At 39.4% G+C, this 17,207-nt stretch overlaps 1 protein-coding gene across 4 annotated transcripts in view; it reads right to left on the reverse strand.

Moving 5' to 3' along the window:
* tab2 (TGF-beta activated kinase 1 (MAP3K7) binding protein 2) overlaps positions 1-16,451 on the reverse strand; it is a 42,457-nt gene extending 26,006 nt beyond the window's left edge. For 3 of the 4 annotated variants that reach the window (XM_085246101.1, XM_085246100.1, XM_085246103.1), the window contains exon 1: positions 16,013-16,449. The gene's annotated coding sequence lies outside the window, so the exon portion shown is untranslated. Of the gene's footprint in view, positions 1-16,012 lie in introns of all 4 variants that reach the window. The other variant, XM_085246104.1, reaches the window with a different exon arrangement.
* Positions 16,452-17,207: the final 756 nt, after the last annotated feature.

Raw genomic sequence — 17,207 nt, forward strand, 5'->3', positions numbered from 1 at the left:
AACAACTCCAAATCTACTGGTCAAGTAAAAAAATAATACATCTGCATGTGCATGGGCAGTGAAGAGTTACAAATCAAAATATTTATCAAGTTTATTTTAGTTGTTTACTTGTACAGTTGCATGCAAATGGTTAGGTACAAAAGACTTAAATGAGTGAAATGATTCTCAAAAGGTAAAAAAAATAACAGCTGGAGAAAATTTCAAAGCTTTAGAAATTATTCGTGCTCTCTTGCATCACCGACAAAATGCACCAGCTAGAATCACCCATTCATTTCTGAATATTATACTGAAATTAAATTTGAAAAAAAAAATGTTCAATTGGTTTTTTTAAACATAAAAATTCAGAATTTCAGTTTCTAATCACTTTTTCAAATTGATAAAACTTTTGACCCTGACTTGGCTCCATATATTAAGGAGCAGCTGAAGGTTTTGTAATGCCCCTGACAGTCCCCTGCAGACTTGTGGACAATTAAACTGCATATGTTGCTTTTCTAGTACCGTATTTTTTGTACCATAAGGCGCGTTAGGCAAAACAAAACAGTCTGATAAGTCAAACTTTACTCAACTCATTCTTCTTGCTTCCTCCACTTCCGTACCATTGATTCATTAATGTTGAATTCTCTCTTTATCGAGTGGAAAAAAGTTAGCGTTCATCCTCCAGCTTCACTGTGTTTATGTTATGCTAACATAGCTGTGTCGCTAGCGATCACTTAGAACATTCATTATATACCAGCTAGTCTAATTTCAGTAACCCTTCAAAAGTCACTGTCATTTCATTTTCTGTCTTCATTTATGTTGGAAGTGATAGCAGAGCTTTAATTTTTTCAGAAATCTCTCAGTCAGAACATGGCACAAGATTCAGCACACAGTGGGGAGGACTAGTGGAGTTTGGACCCGGATTACTCCGTGAGGCTTCTGACTACGGTAGCTGTAATGCTCCGACAATCCATCAAGTGGTGCGGCTTACCAAAGTTGCATTAAAACATTTTTTGACAGATTTTTGCAAGCCTTATAGTCCGAAAAATACGGTATGTCAATACACTTGAAGGTAAGATTTTCTTTTTGGTGGAAAAAAAAAAAAAAGTTGTTCCTGGATAACAAAATATACAAGACAGAAAAAACAGCAGATAAACAAAGGAACTTGGTGTGCTGAATGGAGCCTGTCCACAACAACAAGTCATACGGTGACTCATGGACATGTGGCAGAAGTAACCTGCTGGCTGCTCTAAAAACAACTGAACACCAGCTTAGTTGTTAAGTGGAAGAGAACATTGCACAAGCAGACTATGAATTACATTCATCAGCTACAAGAAATTTAAAGCTAGTTTACATTTACTAAGATGTGCACCTTTCTTCCTTTCACAACTGACGGTTTCTGTCCTCTTGCAGAAAGACAGTAAAAAACTAAGGAAAATCCAAGTGATGTGAAAACCAATCTGATGAGAGGTTGGAAGTAGATGAACTCTGTTGGGGGGGTGGACCAAAAAAGAAAAAGGTTCAGAAACAGTTGGTTCTGATAAATTTTCTGCCAGAAGTTTCAAAGACCACTTGGTTTTACTGTCCAGCTGCATGGCAGCAGATTCCTCCACTACATGTTTCTCAATGATTGATTATTTGGCAGCTTGAGGGCCAAGGCAGCAACTTCAGCCTCATTAGTGGCTGCTTAGACTTGGGAATTTATTGGACCGTGCTTACCTTTGCATCCTACAAATCAAATCAGGGTGTGACAAAAGCCGATAGCAAAGGTTTTTCAGATTGAGAGTAGAAAGGTGTAATGTCTTGATTGGTGAGACATTTTCAACAGACGACATTTGATAATCATGAGTAAGATCGTCAGTCTGGACTGAACAGTCTGACTCTGACTAATACCTGGTATATAGAGTGGTATCTTAACCATTCCTTGAGATAACAAAGTAACACACACAATAAAAGACATAAATACCAGACATAACTTCTATGTCAATCTCATTCCAGAGCCCCTCCTTCAACAGCCCCCCCCCCCCCCCCGACACACACGCCTTTTTCCTCAGTAGTGCAACAATACAGACACGCTAACAGAGCAAGCCATCTCCTGCCGAGATCCCACCCAATATTTCCTGCAAAACAAAAATCTTTAGGTGCAGAAATGGTCCAGGTTATTTATGCTACTTATCTTTAAAGTTACTTCTGATCACTTTTTGACCTTTTTGATGTGAAGACATCCAGTACAAACTAGAGACGAATGAGAGATGAAGTTTTGTATCTATTTACATTATTGAGGAATCTGTAACAAGTGATCTCTGTGTGTGTGTGTGTGTGTGTGTGTGTGTGTGTGTGTATGCTCTGAATGTGCAATTGTAATCTTACTTATCCAAGTACATTTACAGCTATCTACTCTTCACTGTTCAAGAAACTGAGTGCCCTGCTTAAAGGCACATCCACTGAGGAGGAGGAAGCATTTCCTATCCATCTCTGGGATTCAAATCTTTGACCTTCTGGCTCACTGCAGTCAGAGCTTGGGTGGCAGTGGCATCTCTCACCACTCGCTGCAAGGCAAGTGTACACAATAAGACTTCTACGAGACTCCTAGCACTCAGACGTTTGGTGATGACATGGCAAGTATGCAGCAGCCAAATCTTCACCCTTTATCACCTTACGAAATGCACTTACTGTATGTCATCATGCTCTCTGAAGTACACAGACAGAGGGATATTAGCAGTACTTCTGTCTTTGGTCAGCTCAATCTATCGTTTCAACCCACCTCTGAGGGTGTTACCAGGTGGGAAAAACATTGTGAAGCCTTTTAACCACACTTTTAACAGGGTTTAAGTGTAGATTTAGGTTGTGAGGCTAAAGCAACAAATTTAGGCTCTTTCCAGAATAGGTGCCTCTCAGATTTCCTTTGAAGAAAGTGGAATCACAAATCAAACAGTTATTTTTGTGATTTGTTGAACAAATCCAAGCTTTTAAAATTTGGTTCAAAAAGAAGTAGACATCAATGCATCCCTGCATGACTGTATTGCTAGAGCTCTGTCTGCTTGGCTAAGGAAAAAACCCTCCACCGGAAATACTTCCTGCAGCTGTTAGGAGTATCATTCCCCCACCTTGAGGCCAACCAAAAGACAAATAGCAGCCAAGTCATGTGACTCCTCTGCTGCTGAGATGCCATTGAGTTTTATTCTACCCTTCTAAAAAAAATTCAAGTCATACTTGTCTCCTACAGAGAGCGAGCCCTTTTCACCCACATCATTGTAATGCACTTGCAATACAAGCCATTAGTTGTCATTATAACCCTACAAATCACTATAACCACAAACTAAGCTTTCAGCCATAACTGGTCAGTTTATCTGGTCCACATTAAAGATTTCTCACTACTTGTGTCTAAGTATTCTAAGCCATTATTATTAATATAAAATCACTAGTTTAACTTTTTAACTTTATATTTTTAAGGGATTAAAAAAAAAAATTCTTTTAGCTCAAACCTTAAACAACTAATAATATCTTGTACTTTGCAGCTGGCCAATCTGTTGTAGAAATCCAAATTTGTTCTACACATACTATTAATGTAAGGGTAAGAGGTAGGGGTGGAATACATCCATGGATAACAGCTACACATGTGTTAAAAAAAAAAAAAAAAAAACAACCCAAAATGGATGATGTTGCTAAGGAACTATTAGATAGACCCTCATAATTGCACCTTAAAATAAATTATTATGCACATTCCTCTTCTGTAATTGCCAGAAAATTCAAGTCATACTTGTCTCCTTGTCTCTTTCTCCCATCTTTCTTTTATATACTTTGTTGAATAATTGCTGAGATCAGGAAGACTTTTGTATATTTGTGAGATTACACCTTTCTTAATTTCTGACTTATAAGCATTTACAAAGAGTTGAATAAATGGCCTTGCTGTAGTGGGTATTTGGTTTTTAATGTTTCGAGTATAGAAGTTTCTTAACTGTAAGTATCTATAGTGGTCTTGGTTTTCTAAAATAAACGTTTGCTTTAAAGTGTGGAAACTCATAATTTCATCTTCCTTTACAATATCAATGTAATTCCTTTATCTATCCAGTTTTTAAAACTAGGGTCTATTTGATTTGATGTAAATTCCGAATCATATGCACACTATTTTAATATTTTTATATCCTTCTCCAGCTTATTTTCTTTTACCACCATTTTCCAAACCCCTAGTGTGGTCTTTACCCAAGGATTTCTTATTTGGAAATTTAGTCCTGTAGATGTTTAGAACTGCCTGTATATGCATATTGGTTTTTGTTTTGCATTCAATTTCCTTCAATGTTGCTACATACGAGGGATCGCACCAGTGCAACATTGCTGAAGTATAGTATTATTTTTTTTAAAACATGGTAGGTCCCAGCCGCCATTCTCTTTGGGCAGTTGTAATGTTTTGTATTTCTACAATTCTTGAATAGACCGTCTGCAAGTTTAATATAGCTTAAACTAGCCCCAACCACTGCACCAGTAACTAGAACTGAGAGGAAACTGCTCACAGGCCTCCATCACCTAACTAATACACGAGACACTGTGGTCTGAGAAGCAGCTGACATTGGTCACGCACTTTCTTAACTGATACCTGGTGGGTGGAGTTATGACAGTATTTCATAAGTGCTTCTCATGTTATATGATAAACACTAGTAAGTAAAACACACAGGTGCCTCTAGGTTGCATCCCTGGCAGCTTGCTATCTAACAAGATATAACATGCAATTTGGAATATTTGGAAAGTCTAAAGTGCTTTTTTTAACCTCCTAATTGAAGCTAGGTTAAACATGGCCCAGACCTGTCTCTGCACTGAACACAGCCAGAGGACTCCTGGAAAGAGGGCAAACACTCATCCTGTGTTTAAAAGCTAGGTCCTCATAATGGCAGATCAGGAAAAAAAATAGAGGATGGGTAAACCTGTTTTATATCCCTTCATTTATGTTTTCAGCTTAATGTAAATAAAATGCAGCCAAAGTTCATTTGTGAAGCCGTGACACCATGTCATGGCTTCACAAATGGGTAGCTGGGGTGAGGACAATCATTGTGTTAGCACAGATAAGTGTGTTTTGTTTTGTTGAGCCATTTCTCTTAATCTTTGTGAGAAAGTCATTCCTTATAAAATTATTCCCAGAGTAATGTTAGACTCCAAGAACACTACTGGGAGCAGATCATAACAAAGCTGTCTATCATCATAACAATGTAAAGGTAAACACCCTGTTAGCTATTTGAAGGAGTAGAGTATTAGCTGAAGTATTGAACTTTTGCTTTAAAGAACTCAAGGCTGAAAGCTCAGAATTTCTCAACAGCCCCTTCACCATAAAAGTATGTTTTTAAAAACAGCAAAAGGCTCTTAAGATAGAAGCAATTTGATCAACACTGAAGGCTTATTGAAAAGGTATCCCTTAAGCTCATCATCTGTGAGGGTTTTTTTTTTTTTTTTTAAACATGCTTTGCATTTTCCTCTGTTGAGCAGAAAATGCAAATAACAAGATTGATTTGGAACAAAAAAAATTAACAAGGTATATGGCGTGAAAAGTGAGATCTTGAAGCCAGATATCTCTTATAATCAATAAGCCTATAAATTCTCCAGATATATTGTTTACTGCAGTAAATGTGCACAAATTGTGATAAGAGTTATATCTACCACCAACTTAAGGATACTGTGAAATGCAATCATCAGTGTGCAGTACTTCATGGTTTCCTGGATACATGCCTCTCTTTTCACACACATCCAGTTTTCCTGGCCTGCAGAGGACAGGAGGGACAACACAGCATCGGTTCTGCAAAGACTGGCACCAACAGGTGTGCCTAGGGGGGTGCCAGCATCAGCCTGGCCTGGTCCACTGCACGGACATCAGCCAAACCACACACATACGCACACCAGAACCCAAGGCAGTGCATTCCTCTAAGGAATACCACAGCACAGCGGCTTTGTTGTGACATCTCTAACCAGGCGCTGAGGCAGGCCAGTAGGTTTGGGAGACAAAAGGGCAAGAGATGAGAGAGAGAAGAAAAGGTTATGGGGGTAGGTATGAGAATGATGAGGTGGCTGGACTCCATGATCTAGAGATATCCCAACACAGTCTCTACTTGTGTGCTATACATTGAAAGGAAATTTCCTGTGATCAGTAAGCAAGCACAGGAAAAAATTTCAAACAAAGGGAGACCCTGTGCCACTAGGAGAAAGAGCAAAGGTCCCAGGGAACAATCTTATCTGTTTGCAGTGGTGTTGTGTAATCACCGGGGGATGGGTTCTGTACGTGTTATGGGAACTAAGACTTTCTACCCCCAACCATCTCAGGTAGCTCTATCTTAAGTTCAGAAAGATGCAAAGCCAGAGTCTAATTTAATAGACCACTACTAGCTGAAGAATTTCAGAGAGACCCACACAAGCATTTGCCCTTGGCAAAGCTACACTGAACCACAACAAACAAAGACTTTCAGCTGGGTGGACTCGGTTGTCCACCACGCCCTGACAATATGTTTTCAGAGTGAGACAGTGGGGGAGTATAAGAGCCCGGGGCCCCTGCTATTACTGATAGGACAACCAGATCAAAGCCCTTTCCCATAGTTAGTGAGCACAAAAAAAACTGAGAGAGATGAAAGACCATCAGCAGATTGTGGGAGAAATGATGAAGGACAGGGCAATCCCTGCATGGCACTTCCAAACAGCTTTCTGCATTGCCTCTGCAAGTCAAAGTTGGCGGGAGTAAGAGGGAACGCAGGGCCAGATCCTGTCCACAGGATAAGCATAGTGATATGACAGTCCCAACCTCCAATATCATCCATGCAGAATACAAGCTGGGAGGTCCGTTTACAATCTTCTTATTCAGAGTACACCAATTCAGTGGAGACAGAATTAAAATAGATTGAAAGAAACATGAAAGTCTAGCAAAAGTTGCACCTCTAAATCAAATCAGTGCCATTCCCTTTATAGTGAATGTATGTAAACCTATTTTTCCGCCATTGCTAATTTTACTTACGTGTGCAGAAACTGCTCATCTGTGGAAACTGAAGCAACCTCAGGAAATGTAATGCTTGACTTGAATACAGCTTTAAAAAGGGAGTTTACAATATTCAGTGTTTCTTGACTTGTGAAGGTCATCACTGGAAATTTGACAGCTTATTCTAAAATGAACACAAAACTTAAGCAATCATCTATGACCATGTTCAAAGAAACATTTGAACTTTGCTCAAAATTTGTGCAATTTTTTAAATTCTGGTTTCATTATAAATTTCTTTCTGTTATATAAAATAATAGGAATGTTATTTGAAGAAAAGAACAATTAGCAGCAAAATACTGTCAGCAAATTTTAGAATCACAGAGTCAGACTTTTCCCAAAGAAACTGAATTTGTTCCACTAGCTCAATAGCCAAAAGCCCTTCATATATTGTAGCCAGCCACCAAAGAAAGGAAGAAGGAAAAAAAGAAAACATTTCGCTTCAGGATGTCAGGTAAGGTCAGGACATGCGTGTAGTATTTAGTTATTTACTACTGTCTAATAAATAAAATTAAAAAAAAAAAAAAAAACAAGGGCACTAATATAGTCCATTGGTTGAGCAGATGACCCATATGCCAAAAGGTTACTGCAGAGTCCCACATTTGAGTCCTGGGCCATTCACAAAACTGATAATTGCATCTACATCAATGCACAGTTTTAATGCATTCCTTGAAATGCTTGCTAATAGGCAGTGGTCTGATTGTTGGGGTTTTCTCACTATTACTTAACGGTCTATAGCTTACAAACCACCTCAAGGCGACTGTGCTTGTGATTTATATAAATAAAATTACATTTAACTAAAACTGAATCCTATGCTCCTCTGACAAAACCTGAATGTATGTGAAAATGCAAAGCGAGGAGTTTCAGAAAGAAATGTAAAAGGGAGAGGAAGTGTTTGTGTCAAGCACACATATCCTGCAGCGGAGGCTACAGTCTGCATGACTGTGAGGAGCACAGAGGCCAAAGATAACCACTGAACCATCTTCCTGTATGTTGTCACACAGAGGTTACGTAAAAAAAGAGCAGCACATGCAGCAGTCCTGTGAAAGTACAGTAACATATAACACCTGAGATTTGTGATGAAAGTGACTGCAGAAAAACAAAATGACAAGGATATCTGTAATTCATACTTAATATTTAGCTTGTTTGTGAAAGTTGAACAGCACCAGATTGCACTGAAAAGGGGGTCTAAGAAAAGGCACAGGCGGCCAATTTGAAATCTGAGAGATGTCTGTGGTTGAAAATTCAAAACAGCCATTAGCTGATGTGGAAGAATGTGATACTGCTAGCAGTATAAGCCTCTAGTTATAAACTATGAAGGAATTAACACTAACTTTGTAAAGAATATACATGAAAAGAAAGCAGAAGGACCAAACACAACTTTTATAGACCAAAAGGACATCAAAAACTGAATAATGAGTAAATATTGTCAAACTGAATCCTAGAATTTGTTGGTTCTTGCATCTGGTTCTATGTGAAAGTAAAACAACCAAAAGCACAACTCCAACAACAGGAAGTAAACAAGTTTTCTGTATGCTCAAGTGAGTGCATTCTATTGTCATGCTGTTGTAACAAGGCATTTTGTTGTCATTCAGAAGAAAGACAGACCTAATCCTTACTGGTCTGCTGCTTCTATTGACCAATAAATCACAAAAGAGAAGCGAAGCTGGAAATTAACGCTTCAAGCACAACACTGATCCCACTAACAATGCAAAAGTGTCTCAAGAGCTGCACTGCTGTCTTTCCAAACATGCCTGTTTAACACACCAGCAGCTCTGGTTCCAATTAGTTTAAATGCTGCATCCAAAGGGAGCCGGCCGGGGAGCTCCACAATATTCCTTTAATTGATGGTTGTGCTACTATCCTATTTCATAGCAGACTTTCTGCAGAGGAGACTTGAAAAGCACTTCATTAGCATGAAAGCTCCTCTTTAATTATTCCATCGTACTCAACTCTGATTTACAAGTGCTATTACACGGGATGTCTATTTTGAGTTAATTTATTTAGCTGAACAATTCCCTGGCCTGTAAACTCTGCTAATACTGGAGTTGATGTGCTCATGTCTCGAAGAGCTAATGAATGCAGACAATAGCAATTTTAGTCAATAATTCTTCACACCATTGACATGGGAAAGTTTCTGCATTTGTTGACTTGTTTTTATTTCTTTCATCATTGGGGAGTTATTACTAACAAAATGAACAGCAGTAACTTCACAACCATCCAAATGTAATTAACAAAGTATGTTATTGGTTGGCTGGAGATCAAAACATCTATCCATCTTACACATAATATGTAAATCAACACTATATTCTTCTTTTTTCAATGCACACTTTGGAATTCATGAGCCACATAATGAAGCAAATGAATTGCAAATTTCTGCAATAAAGGGACAAATCCTTCGACACCAGTCAAACAATAAATAATTTAAAGTTTGAAGGCTTAATGTGTAAGCTAGGCGTGGCCTGATGAAGGCAGAAACTCCTGTTCTACTTTGTGTGACTTCACTTTTTCTGGACATTTTATTTTGGATCTGAACTAGCCAATACCAAGGTCACACAACAACACAGATCATCTAATCAAGGCTGTTATAAACAAACAACTTTCATGTTTTGCAAGGTGTGCACACACCAGTATACAGCTTTAGTTTCTGTCCCAGGGGGTGTTGCTTTCTGTTTGGGGGTATGCTTGCTCTCACCTACTTTAGGTACCCCACTAAATGTGGAGCTAAACACTTGTTTTTGTATGTTTGCAAGAGTTTTAAACTTAACCGCAAGTTGATACAATTAAAAAAAAAAAAAAACAACCTCACACATACTTTTCCTGTTGACTTCGCCCTTTCACTGAAATACTTACTAAGAAGCTTTTATTCCACTTACACTAATATAACTTGTAGCCCTCATCCAGTAGTACCTACTCAACTGAACTGAGTACTACCTGATGTGCGTGGGGTCATTATAGCAACTTAGCCAAAAGTCCATAGACATCATTTTTGTATGACACAAATACAACAACAATGGAGGACGTCGAGGCGATGGTACACCTGCTGCTTAGTGCATTTCTTTTTGTCAAAACTCTGTGACCACAGTGTTGTTTTTGTGCAGCCATTTCCCTCATTGTCGGGGTTTCAAAAATTGCGCTTTTGATTTTCGTGAATGAGTCACTCTAATGACTCATCGAGTGATGCCAATGACTGGCCAATCGTTGGCATCGCTGGTTGGTGGTGTCACGTGTCCAACTTGCCTTAAATTGCTTGGAACCGCGGCCCAGTAAGTATTAAACAAGTACATGCTACCAGACACTACTACCCAATGAAAAACCAAAAGAACCCTTGAGTCAGGGCGAGCCAAGCTGACTTCACCTGTCTTTTGCCAGCACTGCTCTACATACGCGTTTGAGGGTGGGAGAAGGGAAGTAGTGAAAATGTAAATTAAAGTATGCAGCAAAAACTCAGTGAACTCAACTCAGTTGACTAGTGCAAATAGTATGTAACATTTGTAAAATACAATTTAAGTCAATCCTAATATTGTCTTACGATAAAGAATGACTCCAAGTCTTAAGCTTAAAAGGTAATCATGGTTACGTTCACAATTAACTGTAACCATGTATAAGCCTATTAAAATGTGAATTTAGACAGAACTGATAGAGTACTGACCAGGATGATCAGGCCTGGGTTTGTTTATTTATTTCTAGATAGTTTTGCAGCATCAGAGTTACCCAAGTAGTTCTAGGTCTGTGTCAGTTAAGGGAAGTTAAGGCAGAGATCTTAGAGAAGTAGAAAGCAATAAGAGATGAAACCCAGGAACCCAAGTCAGAGGTAACACGATGGGGGAGGGGTAGCGTACATAGAGTGTCCAAGTTGCAGTTCACTCTTCTTATGTTGTCTGATGTGCACAACGACCAATGCCACTGAAGAGGCAAGCTACGACAACACCTTTAACAGCAGAGCATTTGAAAAGTGGGCCAACAAAGTGGAACTGAAAGTCAAGAGCCCAGAAATGCAAAAACCAACAGACCACAGCAGCACTGGGTAAAGCTGCCTCATGTAACTTTCACCTGAACTTAGAAGTACAGATACACACATTACAGGTGACAAAGGCCCAGACATACCACCACCAATAAAGATTACTTTCACCTGAAATTCCCATCCTATTAATTTAAGTCAACAACACTTAGTCACTGAATGCATCATTAAGACAGGCCATAATTTCACTGTTTCCAGACAACTAACAGATGGAAATAAATTACAACAAACATTAGCACTAACAATATGGGAGAAACAAAAATGTACCCAGCAACTAAAATGGAAACTTCTCAGATCAAACGGAAATGTACACTGCAAGACTCAAAGACTTCTTCAGTGATAATCCAGTTTCAGTTCCAGCACAACAGCAACATCACAGTTGTGGATGCAGATTTATAAACGACATCTCTTTTACATATCAGACAATACCTGATCTCAGTGGCATTCCATTAGGACAAGCAAGGTAAGCAGTGCTTGTCTAATCAAATGCAAAAACATTTTTGGTGGGAGACTGATGGGAGATTTGCATGCTAGACACGCTGCCATTGTCACTGCTTTCACTGCTCAGAGATCAGTTAAAAGCCGTGTTTTGTGTGAAAACACGGCTACTATTAGCAAATAGACACACACAGATTACTGACAGGTAAGTTTTCTCATGTGTGCCAACATGTGTGATGTAGATCGAGTGCAGCATGAAGAGGTTATTATTATCTCTTTTAGTATATAAGCAAGGAAAGCTTTGATGATGATGAAGAAGGGGTTTCAAATCCAGTTTAATAAAACAGGCCAGTTGAACAGGTGCAGGCTCAGCCATCAGAGATTAGCATCTCTGAGAAATCATTACTAATTTTAACCAGCTGTTTGCCAACAAACCACTTTCATGTTTCTCTAATAATTTAATCCCTGTAGATATTGACAGTTAACCCTGTGACACAATTCACAAGCCTTTCAGTTCAGCTGTGAGTTTTGTTATTATTTTAACATATTTATATTTGTGTTTCTGAGCGTATTAATTTTTCAGATATGTTAAGTCCACACGGGAAAGCCACCACAAACATATGATTTTCTGCATTACAGTAGTAATCTATATGACAATGATGAGATATGTCTTGTTAGTCAGTGGCAAAGATGTTTTGATCTTTGTCTGCCTTTCTGTAAGTCACAGCATGCCACTGCCTAATCGCTATGCATCTTCAGTTCCTTATTGGCATTAGTGCTGCAACATCTATGCAGTTTGTCAATCATGTTGACCCATTGTCCCAACTGCAAAACAAGTATCTGGCTTAAAGATAAGTGAAGGGTTCACCAGAGTCCTTGCGGGTAAGGAATACATTTAACACGCCCTTGTTTTTCATCAGTTCTCTTCTCTACTAGATTATCTTTTATTAATTGTTTTAGTTTAGATAGCCAATTACAATGCTGATATTCTATTTTGTTGGTTTTGACTTTCAGAACATACAGATATTCAGCCAATATATCTGTGCATCTCTACCACAAACATAATGTAACTAATAACAATTCAGTGCCATTCAGACCTGAAACCTCCATCACGCCGAATACAGATTTCAAAATATTATTACCCAAGTGTAGAGTACGCTTACACAAAATAACTACTTTTAATTTAGACTTAGAAGTAAGGCTAACTTAATCTACAAAATTGCTCAGGTTCAGCAAATAAAATTACTTTTCTCCAATCACATAGTGAGAAATGCGACAGAAACGCTTTAAAAGAAAATGCAGTAAGAGCTTTAACCTAACCTAATCGCTTTAATTACTTTGAGCATTTAGGTCTACAAATGCATAATTAAGTGTCTGATGATCAGAAAGGATGCTTGCAGCAGAAAATTGGCAAATTTCCACTGAATTCTACAGTTTTATGGCACTATCGGCCTTGTTTTCGGCTAATATTTTAGGTTTACAGCTACATCTAATGTACTTGTGCAGCATCAACATAAGCAAGTCAAACAGGTAGAAACTAAACCAAATGTCATTCATACACATTAATGGAAACAACTCCGGAGATTATGGGACACAATATCTGGCATTAAAATATATTTAGTGGATAGAAACAATCTAAGCTCTGATATGTATACATTTATTGTAGTTCTGTATTTGTTAGGTCAGTGAGGAGTTCTTTTTGCCTGAATGAAATGACAGTGCCAATAAAGCTTAATCATACACAGCTCCGCGTCTCCACGGACCATTTGTAAAGCTGCTGCAAAATTCACACTGCAAAATGAAGAAGCTCGTAGCCTTTGGCAGTTAGACGTATAGAGGAGTGTGCAGTGTCAGCCTCAATGTGTGCAATTTAACCCTTGAACTGGAGACAACCATGAGCAGCATGTGTAATGGAGGCCTCACATTATAAAGCAGAGAAGTCAGGAGAACTGGACAGGGGGAGGGGGTTCTTCCTGACAACCACACACTGGAGAGGGGGAGGGTTAAAAAACATTGAGCCCTCTTCCTGAGTCTGCAGCATTTGGGCATAATGTGATGGGTCCTTCCTTTTCACCTAACTCCCATTTGGGCTTACAGTTTGTTTGTTTTTTTTCACCAACACCTCTGAAGAAAGCACACCCTCCAAAATAACCTACGTGGACAAGTCACTGAGCAGGGTGCTCAAGCATTTGTAGCGTCTTAGATATAATCGCCCCTGACACTCAGAAAGGTAAACCAATATCATTTCCTGGGTTAAACTGACTCTGCACTCTTCATCTGAACAACAAGCAAGTTGTACGCAGTCCAAGAACACTAATATGCAGCAATTATCCTTCCCCTTGTGAAGCCAGTTGTAGGGTGGGGGTGGGGGGGCAGGGGCACAAGCTACACAACTATACCACCCCCACCCTTTGGTTTGCTCTGCAGTGATAACTTGTTGTACAAACTGCAAATGATAAATCAGCAAACAGGTTTTTCCAGGAACAAAGATTTTAGCATTGGCACAGGCCTCGCGACAACATACCACAAACTCTCAGGCTGGTTGTAGAAGCTCTCAAGTGTTAGTTCTTGCTTGTTTATTATGTACAGAAGCAATTAGAACAAGGGAGCCTGTTTCTTTTCACTTCTCTCAACTAGCATAAGGATAAAGCACTCCAACTACCTGTTAACATTTGCCTTAATGCTAACCAAATAAAGCGATCAGCAGCATGCCGTTCTATACAATTCCATAATCCTCCCCCAAATCCTCATTTAGCACTTATCGCTCAGGCTCGTGCATTCATTGCCGAGTCTCCAAAGAGTGGCAAATCAGCAAAGTCTCCTAGCAACATATTTGCCTAGCTAAAGGCACACATGGTTTCAGTTAGGGGTCTGCACCTATAAACAGTTGGCCGTGGCAGCTTATTGGTCAGGAAGTGCAATGCTGACTGCAAGTCAAGACAGGCAAAAGCTGATAGTGAATAATACACAGTCTTACAGGTTAGCGACAATAGCAAGGTTTTGATTGCAGGCCAAAAACAAAGGGATTCTGAGTTCTGCAGTTTGAAAGCAGTAAATGAGTAGTATAGTGGGAATCACATAAAAAGCCACAGTCAGGTAGGCTGCGCTGTGACTGGGCTGTTTCTTTAAGAACAGAAGCAAAAAGGAGAGGGAGAAGAGAAAAAAAATCAGAAGTCAATTCAGGATTTTAAAGCTGCCAATTTTAGGACAAAAACGATTAATTGGACACAGATTGATCACCTTCCAAAGTGGCTGCTGGAGCCAGCAGACTTTCCAGCCACAACCAACATTGTGCATCAACTGGTGTCTTGTCTTAATAGGAACACCAGGCTGAGTGAGGCTACATGGAGAAACACAGCCTGCCTGAACACACCCAAGGGGTTTTCGCTGGGCTACGACAAACTGATTGTTACACCTCTTTTTGTACAAGGTAGCAAACTTATCCAGCATCTTTAATCTAATACCTGTCACGGAATACTTCTATTCGGAATACTTTTCCTAAGATTAAAAGCTGACAAAGAAAAGGAGCAGTTGCTGCCACAGATTTTATTCTCACATGAAACTTTCACGATAAGTCAAATGTATCTCCCAGTCCATGCTGGCACCTTTAGTGTTTTCACGAGTATAAATAATACAACACAAGCCAGAAAAGTCAACATCCCGACAGTTTAAATGATCTCAGGACAAACACTTCTCATCCCAACTATACCCAGAGCTGTCATTCTCGCTGGTAAAGGTTAGGACCCACTCCCTATCACAAGTGCCACAAATCTGTCGGACCCATACGGTTAAAAGGCGAGAAACAAGCAATCAAATAGGCGAAGTCACTGTCTTATTGCCTTAGTTATCAAACAACCAAAGACCACACTATTTGAACCTCGGAGGCTCTACTTGTTCATGATACATACAGTAGGGCTTCCACGCGTGTATGTATCACAACTTCAACTTGTGTGAAAGTTAGTCAGTAAGAAAGTTTTCGTGCTTCCATTGTGGTAGCGACGGTATAAACAGTTAATTGAGGTGTACGAGCTTCATTTTTAAGCTCGTAAGGGATCAAATATTCTGGGGAGGAGAAGAAGAGAAGCTTCAATTTTATGATTTAACGTTTCCATCCACGACTAATCGTGCGACGTTTCATCGGAGAGCTCAATGGAAAAAATAGCATGAGCTAACACACACTATAAAACATGTAGCGCCAGGCAGTGTAACTCTAAAATAAAGAGACCCTTAGTATCTACACGGAGCTATGAATATTAAACAGGACTTAGCGGTTAAGCTAACGAGTTGGTTTCAAAATGTAAAGTAGTAGTTACCCAACTCAGAGATTTGAACAGGCTCTAAACACTTCAAGTTAGCTAACTAAGTTAGCTGCTTACTGTAGACAAAAACTTTTTCCACATCTGAAAAGCTTTTTTTTCCTCTCCATTTTCTTTCAAATACAATGGGCCGTATATAGAAGCACTTGCGGCATAATAAGCCGAAATGCCTTTTCCTTTTCACTGTAACGCTATTAAAACTGTGTTGTTCCGGCTGTTGCTAAATGGCGAAAGCCGTGTTAATTAAATGTAACTTACCCTCCAGTCTCCGCCGCCGCTCCCCGGGCCGCCTTCAACACCCAAGACCGCCGCTGGACCTCCGGAGGGCCGCGGAGCTGGGAGAAGAGAAGCTAAGAAGGATCCAGCTACTGCCAGGGAGACGAAGAGCCAACTTGCACCGAGGCCCCGGGCCTTCTGTGTCCTCGAAATAGCGTTAGGGGGAGGGATACCGAGCCTTAGTCCTCCGCCGTTTGACAGAGACTCGGGAATACCTTTTTGACAGCTCCTCTTCTTGTGCCCCCCCCTCCCCTCGACAGCCCTTCACTTTTCTCTTTTTCCTCACTTCCAGCAGATACGAATCAAAATACTGTCAAAGAATATGGCGGCTGCTTAAACTAGTTACTATCGCGAGAAGAAAAGTTGTTTTTCTTTTTTTCCCCCAGTTTCCCAAGTTGTGCCGAGGGAAGAGAAAGTAGTGATTGCAAAATAGGCTGAGCAGAAGAAGGTGCAAGCGACGGGAGAAGGATGTGTTGCTCCAATTCCCTTTAAAATTACGGGAATAAATTGCATTTTGGTCCAACCCATATGAAGTGAGACAGCGGCATTCTGATTGACGCTGATCTCCTCTCAGTTCACAGAGAAAGCACAGATGAGATGAATAAATAAATGTGATAAGATGGCTTTACTAAAAACAATACAGAAAAAATAAAATCAAGTTATAATAGATTATTTTTGAGTTTTTAAACTAATTGTAATCAATGAGCTGCACTTTGTAGTACCCGAGTTAAGCTAATTTTATAAATACATTAATAACTATGACTAAGCGAGATTCTTTTCTGAAATGTAAGAGTACTTGTACACAATATTTACATTATGTTCTGACTTTTTGTTTGTTTGCACTACGGCCTCTACATCGAGCAGTTACAGAAATAACACTGCACAAGTGTTCTGTGTTTAGAAACATCGAGCACAAATTATTACTTAAAAAAGTATGCATACAACTATACTTCTCACTTTTTCGATTAAATCAATAAAAAATAAGTAGGCTTCAAAATATCGATATGTTTTAAATTCTTTACTGCTTGGAATCATTAGCATTTTTGTCTGAACTGAGCAGTTGCTGTCATATTTCAGCCTGCTAATACAACAAAATAAGATCAGAAGTTAGAGGTGGTCTCTGCTACAGCTACCCTTGAAAAACCTAGAAACTATCCTAATGGTCGTCAAACCACGT

This window comes from Mchenga conophoros, linkage group LG15 (assembly GCF_057382185.1).
Source record: "Mchenga conophoros isolate Kocher_MC1m ecotype Shallow Benthic linkage group LG15, M_conophoros_male_GT1.1, whole genome shotgun sequence".
In the NCBI taxonomy this organism is placed as follows: domain Eukaryota; kingdom Metazoa; phylum Chordata; class Actinopteri; order Cichliformes; family Cichlidae; genus Mchenga; species Mchenga conophoros.